This window comes from Nansenia antarctica (assembly GCF_963989245.1).
Source record: "Nansenia antarctica genome assembly, chromosome: 6".
Taxonomy (NCBI): Eukaryota; Metazoa; Chordata; class Actinopteri; order Argentiniformes; family Microstomatidae; genus Nansenia; species Nansenia antarctica.
Window position 1 is genome coordinate 50,632,375 of NC_137676.1, and position 9,432 is coordinate 50,641,806.

The following is a 9,432-nucleotide window of genomic DNA, read 5'->3' on the forward strand; positions in this document are numbered from 1 at the left end:
TCTGTTTTTCTAACATAAACCTCTGACTCGACTCTCTCTCTTTCTTCATGGTTGTTATATTCTTTTGGGATGGAGCAGATGTCTTTGCAAGTGTGAAATTAAACATATGGTTGTAGATTGGTTTGAATTAAGGCTGGGTTTAAGACTTAAGTGTTGTGGTGGCGTTGGGTGGGGCTCGGTTGTGGTGGTTGGTCAAATAAATTGTGGTGAGATTGAGGGAGAGGGGTGTAGGGGTGCCTCTGGATTGTGGGGCAGAGCTGTGGTGGTGTGGTGGTATGGTGGTGTGTCAGGGGTGGGTTGAGGGCAGGGAGGGAGGCCAAGAACTACCTGGAAGTTGTTTGACACCATTCCTTATTCCATTCCATGCATTACAATGAACCCGTCCTCCGATTTCTACCTCCACCAGCCTCCCCTGGTTGAGGGAGGGTGTGAGGGATTAAGTGGGGTGAGGGGGGGTGGTCCAGGGACTGGTGGTGGCTGAGCTGTGTGTGTGTGTGTGTGTGTGTGTGTGTGTGTGTGTGTGCGTGTGTGTGTGTTTGCGTGTGTGCGTGCGTGTGTGCGTGCCTGTGTACGTACGTGTGTGTGTGCGCATGTACAGTATGTGTGTGTATATGTGCCTGTATGCGTGCGTGCGTGCGTGTGTGGGTGGGTGAGTGTGTGATAGTCATCTAGCTGGTCTCTGCTCAGTGTTTCTCTGATGCCGACTGTTTAGAGAGGCCTAATGAAGTACGTCAAATCGGTTTAAACACTCTGACTGAGAAACATCTCAATGTGTCTGAAAGAGACGGAATGATGAAATCTTGCGGATACACAGTCCTGGCACGGCCTGTGAAATGTCAGAGGGGGCGTACCTACAGAACAACACAAAATGCCCAGAAATTAGACTTACAGTAAACCATCTGGTCTACATCGCTGAAACTAGACACGAACCATTTCAGAGTAAATCAACAACATACAGCACACCTGCCAGAGGCTGTTCTGGGTGTTCTGCAGGGGAGGCTGGAGGTGTGTGTGTATGTGTGTATGTGTGTGTGTGTGTGTGCGTGTGTGCGTGCGTGCGTGCGTGCGTGCGAGCGCGTTTTATACCATTCCCCATTCTGTTCTATGCATTACAATGAGCCCCGTCCTCCAATTTTTACCTCTACCTTTTTGTTGGGGTGAAAATAAATCTCTTTCCCATGTCTGGTTGTTCCCTTTTCCCCAAGATTTCATTTTATGGTCAAGCTTTCAAACACACATGTGAACCACCCGCCCTCTCCCGAATCAATTAGGCTACCCACGCGTGTAATTGTGGAGTAATTGCCCTGGAACATCTGTGTTACAGCTTAGCAACAATGGAGTTTGTTGTCACTAGAGCAACTCACAGCCTCGTAAAGTGGACCCATACTACCTAACCACCTAACTACACGCGGACACACACACACACACACACACACACACACACACACACACACAACCACCTAAACGCCTTGACACCCCCTGAGCCCAACTGCGACCACAGACCCAGGCTTTATGCTGCAGCAGTAAAAGCGCCAGGCCAGCTCTGATGTCATCCTCCACTGTGTTACGAGAAACCTAAGTTGGCACAACTTACATTGTCAAAGTGGACTCAGCAGGTCGAACCTCAGCGGGTCAAACCTATGGGGGGCAATAGCATTAACCGTGGCAGGTCCAACGCCAACGGACCACATCCCCCATAAGTCCCAGTTTCGCCACGCAGCAGGGGGTTATGGAACCTCCAGCTGCTGTAGCTATTTCACTTAAAGCCTTCCGTCCGTAACTAATGGTTACAAATCAGCCTCACACACACCGCCTATAGTCACAGCTCACGCACGCCTGCACGCCTGCAAGCCTGCAAGCCTGCGAGCCTGCACGCCTGCACGCACGCACACACACACACACACACACACACACACACACACACACACACACACACACACACACACACACACACCGGTTACAGTCACAGCTCATTAAGAGCCACAAGGACTCAGCTTGAACAGGTGGGCTTCTCAATGGTCCCCCTCTTTAATGGCCAGCTAGGCTTATAGGGAGAGATGGACCACAGCACAGAGGAATCATGAACATACAAGATTGTTTGTGAAGATCGTCATTCAACATAAGAATGGTTCAATGGAATACATGGTTCTTAATTTACTGAAGCTGCATACAAACTACACAATATTCGACACAGATTCCTCTGGTCGAGACGCCATAAGAACTTCCTGGGAAGTTCGGGGACAAATCAGGAACGGCACTTGTGTGGAAGTTTCTTGCATTAGAAAGACTCCTTTTTTTTTTTTTTTTTTTACTCAATGTGTTTTTTATTTAGTTTTCAGAGACATTACAGTACGCAACAGACATAAGCACACAGACAAAACAGCGAAAACAACAAAACAAAAACAAAAATAATAATAAATAACAGTTCTCATATATAATACAAAGCCATTTTTAAGAAGTAAGACGCATTGTTAGACGTTCCACGTAAGAAATGAAAGGCTGCCACACTGCACTAAACCTCCCAGTTGATCCCTGCAATGTGTATCTCATCTTTTCCACCTTGAGAAAGTACATGACATCACAAATCACCTGCCAAACAAGGGAGGACGGTCATTCTTCCAATTCAAAAGTATAAGACGTCTTGCTAAAAGAGAGGAGTAGACCATGCAATTCACCCGTGCCTTTGGTAGATTAATATCATTAGAAAGACTCTATGGGCCAGTTTCACAGACAAGGCTTAAGCCTAATCCTGGACTAAAAAGCATCTTCAATGGAGATTTTACATTGAAAGTGTGATTTAGTCCAGGACTAGGCTTAAGCCTTGTCTGTGAAACCGGCCCCATGTGTTTGACGGGCTCTGCGGTGATCACCGAACAACATCCAAACATGTCTGATAGTTGATTGTACTTAAAGTAAATAAAAGAAGTTCCAAAGTGACATTTTCTATTATATCTGCTCAAGGAATCTTATGAGTTATCTACTGTAGGTCAAGCTAGTGGGATGGAGACCCCCAGTATTGTTAGTGCACGTAGGCTTGATGAGGATACCAGACGAGGCTGGTGGAGGTAGAAATCGGAGGACTGGCTCATTGCATGGAACGGAATGAGGAATGGTGTCAAACACACTAATCTCTTCTATCCTATTGTGCTCTGATAAAGAAGTACAAGTGTTGTGGTGCCCATGAACTCAGACCATAAAAGAGGTTTGCAGGCTGAGAAAGTCTGAGGGGCCAAGCGAATGCATTCACCAGCTGGTACACATAAACACACACAACCGCCTCCCCTGTATAACATCTCACAAACACTGTTAACATAAACCTTAACCATAAACACTGTAACACATTACACAAACGCATGCACACACGCACACACGCACACACACACACACACACACACACACACACACACACACACACACACACACACACCTCCACCGCAACCCTATCAAGCATCACTCACACATGTCATTGTTAGGCCCATATTCATACACAAACACACCCAACGTCTTTCGTGGTGTGGAAACTGCAGTTTCACAACTGTTCCCAATGTGCCCAATAATTTCAACGTCCAAAGGCCGTGACATTTCTATGACTACTATGAAAAACATGTCACATCAGATCAGAAGTTTCAAACATGGCTAATTTTACAACACTAGGATGTCTACATTATAACGAGATCTTGTCTACGTTTATATCTTACATACACTCCAAAATGTTTCACACATACAATACATTCAAATCACACACAGCCTTGGTCCACATGGCTGACGGCTCTAAGCCGTCTGTCTGGTGTGGGAGCTGTTTGAAGTGCTGTTGTGAATCAGACAGAGGAGAGTTGAGGAGTCTGTTCATGTATCAGGTTCCAGTCCCCAGTCTCTACCCTGCTGTCAAGCTGCCTGCCTCAGTTGACTGTATGGACTGTATGTGTGTGAGTGTGTGTGTGAGAGTATGTGTGTGTGTGTATGCGTGTGTGTATGCGTGTGCATGTGCGTGTGTGTCTGTGTGTGTGTGTGTGTGTGTGTGCGTGTGTCTGCGTGTGCGTGTGTGTGTGCGTGTGTGTCTGTGTGTGTGTGTGTGTGTGTGTGTGTGTGTGTGCGTGCGTGTGCGCGTGCGCGCATGTGTGTGTCTATGTGTGTGTGCACAGGGTCCCCAGTCTGACAGTCAGATTGTGTGAAGCTGACACTGCCCACTAGCATTTCCAGGGCTAGTCTCCAAGTCACGAGCCAGGGCTATTGTGTGTGTGTGTGTGTGTGTGTGTGTGTGTGTGTGTGTGTGTCTGTGTGTGTGTGTGTGTGTGTGTGTGTGTGTGTGTGTGTGTGTGTGTGTGTGTAGGGGCAGGAGCTCTATCGTCTGACAGTCTGGTAGTCTAGTCTAGCAGTGTTGACCTCTCCTCCGGCAGGGAAACAGACACACACTCAGACACACTCAGACGCACACACCCAGACACACTCAGACACACACACTCAGACACACACACACAGACACACACACACACACACACACACACACACACACACACTCAGACACACTCAGACACACACACACACACACACACACACACACACACACACTCAGGTAGACTGATGCTAAGGCAGTCTGACTGCTCCAGACCTGAGTGAAAGGTGAGGTAAACATAAACAGATGTTCCACGTATTCTGAAACGTCAAACACACAAGTGATAGATTGAATCATCTGTGGTCTAAAGGTAAACACAACCCACTGTCTGTCTAACACGTGGATAAGGCAAGGATATCCACAACTGCTATGATGGTACAAGACAGAACCATCAACAGGGATAGACATTGAATGATAAACCCATCACGGTTTGTTATTAGTCAGGCCCCCTACATTCCACATACTATTACATTCGGTAATCTGATCAGCATCAGGATTTAGGTGAAGTCTCTGAACAGCTTTACAGCAGCAGAGGCTGGTGGAGGTTGGAGAACGGGATTGGGCTCATTGTAATGCATGGAACGGAATGAGGAACGCTATCAAACACACTCTTCTCCTCTCCACTCTCTCTCTCTCTCTCTCCTCTTCTCTCTCTCTCCTCTTCTCTCTCTCCTCACCTCTCTATTCTCTCTTCTCCTCACCTCTCTCTCTGTCTCTCTCTCTCTATTCTCTCTTCTCCTCACCTCTCTCTCTGTCTCTCTCTCTCTCTATTCTCTCTTCTCCTCACCTCTCTATTCTCTCTTCTCCTCACCTCTCTCTCTCTCCTCTTCTCTCTCTCCTCACCTTCTATTCTCTCTTCTCCTCATCTCTCTCTCTGTCTCTCTCTCTCTATTCTCTCTTCTCCTTTCTCTCTCTCTATCTCTCTCTCCTCACCTTCTATTCTCTCTTCTCCTCACCTCTCTCTCTCTGTCTCTCTCTCTCTATTCTCTCTTCTCCTCACCTCTCTCTCTGTCTCTCTCTCTCTATTCTCTCTTCTCCTCACCTCTCTCTCTGTCTCTCTCTCTCTATTCTCTCTTCTCCCCTCTCTAATCTCTCTTCTCCTCCCCTCTCTCTCTGTCTCTCTCTCTCTATTCTCTCTTCTCCTTTCTCTCTCTCTATCTCCTCTTCTCTCTCTCCTCCCCTCTCTATTCTCTCTTCTCCTCACCTCTCTCTCTCTCTCTCTCTCTCTCTCTCTGTCTCTCTCTCTCTATTCTCTCTTCTCCTCTCTCTCTCTCTCTCCTCTTCTCTCTCTCCTCCCCTCTCTATTCTCTCTTCTCCTCACCTCTCTCTCTCTCTCTCTCTGTCTCTCTCTCTCTATTCTCTCTTCTCCTCTCTCTCTCTCTCTCCTCTTCTCTCTCTCCTCCCCTCTCTATTCTCTCTTCTCCTCACCTCTCTCTCTCCGCACGTGTGTTTGATACCATTCCTCATTGCTCTCCATGTGTTACAATGAGCCCGTTCTCTGATTCCTACCTCATCCAGCATTCTCTGATGTATAGTAGATGAGGTATTTACTGGGATTACATTACAGGAACATCCCACTGTTTATGACCCTCCACCAGCCTGGAGCCCTGACTGTAAGTCTTCTATCCCAAAGCTTCTCTTATCTCACATAAATCATGCAAACACACATTTATAACATAATGTTCTCAGTGAGTCAGGGTCCAGAAGGTAAGATCCTAGTAGGTCAGAGAAGAGAGGTGAGGAGGAGAGGGGGGAGTGAGGGGGGGAGAGGAGAGAGAGGGATAAGAGAGGAGAGGAGAGGAGAGGAGAGGAGAGGAGGAGAGAGGAGAGGAGAGAGAAAGCAGTACCCAGCGAGGTAAACTACAGCCCAGTCCAGTCGAAAGCCCAAAACAATACGCCATACCTACTAGGGGACTAATCCCTGTATGACACTCCCATCTATCTCCTCTCTCCTCTCTCCTCTCACCAGGGGGCTACAGCTGGTCACCATCCTCCTAGCCCCCCCACCCGTCCAGGCTGGGCTGTGTCCCAACAGGCTAGGGTGGTGTCCTCCTGCAGGTCTTTTATCAATGGCGTGTGGCATGAATGCGATCCAGAGACATCCAGCCTAGATGAGGGATCTGGCTCATAGCTCTGCTCAGGCTCCACTGTGACTGATGAAGATTAATCACCAGAGAAGAGAGGGACAGAGGGATAGAGGGATGGAGGGATGGAGGGAGGACTGGGGATAGAAGGGAGGAAGCGTGAATGTGTGTGTGTGTGTGTGTGTGTGTATGTGCGTGTGTGTGTGTGTGTGTGTGTGTGCGTGTGTGTGAGTCTGGTTTGGCGCCGTACCCCTAGGTGGGAGTGAGAGGGGGAGAGACCGAGGGGGCGGAGGTTCTCATTGCGTCACAAACGAGGGCAGAGAGAACAAGGCTGGTTGTAGAGCGCTCCTACGCATTCTCCCTATTGTAACATACTCCATCACAAACCCTGCTGTCACGTAGGACTTGACCTCTCTCAACCTCACCACACATCAATTACCTCTCTCTCTCTGTCTCTCTCCCAATAATAATAATATTAATAATAGCATTATTAACCAGTACTATTTTTAACCATTTGACCGTCAACATTCCTCTTGCCATCAGTGGAGACCCCCATATTGACCTAGAGATCACCCTGATAATAATAATAATTATTGTTATTCCCCTCTCCTCTCTTCTCTTCTTCCCCCCCACACTCCTCTTTCCCAACATTATTGTTTTCTAAAGCAACAGTTCTGCAATGTGGATGACCTAAACCCAATGCTCCCTACCAACTATTTCACACGTAGAGATTGAGGTTGAGTCACAATGTGTGACTTGTAAATTCAGAGGGGAAGCATATTTTATTTTTACACTCCTCCCATCCTCTTTCTCGCCCAGGACAACAGTGGTTGGCACACCAACTATGACGCATCAGACTGGTCATTGCTCATTGGTCACTTACTGGCATCCTGGTGTCCTGAGCTCATATGGGAATGTCCCAGAGTATTCCCATGACCACAGAAATGTGTATGCTTCCAGGAAGGTTTGAAAGCCATCATCACAGTGCTGTGTCTACAGGAAGTCTATGGAGCCTCTAGGTCAGACCTGGGCCTTTCCACCTGTATGTATATATAGCCTATCATACTTGGAAATTAAGTAGTGTCCAACTGAAGTGCTCTTATGACACGTATCTCTTCCTACTGTCCCGGGTCGCTCCATGTTTGTTGTGTATAATGGAGTGTGTTTCTGAAAATAATAGTAGAGTAGGAAACAAATGTGTGCCGTACCGAACCGTACCGTACTGGTAAAAAAGTTTCCGAATAAAAGTCAGAAAAAAAAGTTTCCGAATAAAAGTCAGAAAAAAAAAGTTTCCGAATAAAAGTCAGAAAAAAAAGGTTCAGAATAAAAGTCAGAAAAAAAAGTTGCAGAATAAAAGTGAAAAAAAAGTTTCTGAATAAAAGTCAGAAATAAAAAGTTTCAGAATAAAAGTCAGAAAAAAAAGTTTCAGAATAAAAGTCCGAAAAACAAGGTTTCAGAATAAAAGTCCGAAAAAAAAGTTTCAGAATAAAAGTCAGAAAAACAAGGTTTCAAAATAAAAGTCCGAAAAAAGTTTCAGAATAAAAGTCCGAAAAAAAGTTTCAGAATAAAAGTTAAAAAAAATGTTTCAGAATAAAAGTCAGAAAAAAAAGAACTCATTGACATGCAGTCCGATACACTACTGGCAGAGCACTTTAAGTCAGTATCACTGCTGGACTTTTACTCTTCTCTCAAAGAAGAGAACTTTCCACACATGAGGAGGCATGCTCAGAGGATGCTAGTTCTCTTTTGATCTACATGTGAACAAACATTATCAGTGATGAAGTTCAACATATCCAGATACAGATCCTCTCTCACTGATGATCACCTGTCAGCTGTCCTTCGCATCTCCACCTCAGACATTCAACCAGACTTCAGTGCACTTGTTCAAGCCCAAGGCAGACTGGACTTTTCTCACTGAACACAAAAAAGAACTGAAAAATATCAAAAGCACTTGTTGCTTTTTCTACTCAGATGCTTAGCTCTGTGTGTTGTAACTTTATAGTTAGTTAGACAGTTAAAATAGATTGATTAATATGTTACATGATTGATTCACAGTTAAAATAGATTGATTAATATGTTACATGATTGATTCACAGTTAAAATAGATTGATTAATGTGTTACATGATTGATTCACAGTTAAAATAGATTGATTCATGTGTTACATGATTGATTCACAGTTAAAATAGATTGATTCATGTGTTACATGATTGATTCACAGTTAAAATAGATTGAGTAATATGTTACATGATTGATTCACAGTTAAAAGAGATTGATTAATATGTTACATGATTGATTCACAGTTAAGAGATTGATAAATATGTTACATGATTGATTGACAGAAGTACATTTCTGTTGTATTAGCTAAGAAGAAGAAGAACTGCAGGTTCCAGAATGTCTTGTAGAAAGACATCATATATCAGTGCTCATGGTTGTGGCACCCAAGGCGCTGCTCCAGAAGGTTGGGGACTTCATCCTCGAGGTCGACGGCTGCTCCATCTCCCCATCCTCCGAAGTCCGAAACCTGGGCGTCATCCTGGACTCCACCCTCTCCTTCCACTCCTACATAAAATCCATCACTAAATCTGCCTTTTTCCACCTCAAAAACATCGCCAGATTACGACCCTCCCTCACTGACTCCGTTGCCGAAACCCTCATCCACGCCTTCGTCACCTCCTGTCTGGACTACTGTAATGGAGTCCTGTTCGGGGTTCCCAACAAAGCCCTGGACAGGCTCCAGTACGTGCAGAACTCAACAGCCAGGGTCCTCACCCACACCAAGCCCTGGCAGCACATCACCCCCACCCTCATTCACCTTCACTGGCTCCCGGTCAAGTATCACATACAAAATCCTCCTCCTCACCTACAAATCCCTCCACACCTGCGCCCCCCAGTACCTAACTGACCTCCTCCCCCAGCATACCCCTTCCCGGAACCTGCGGTCCGCAGACATGGCC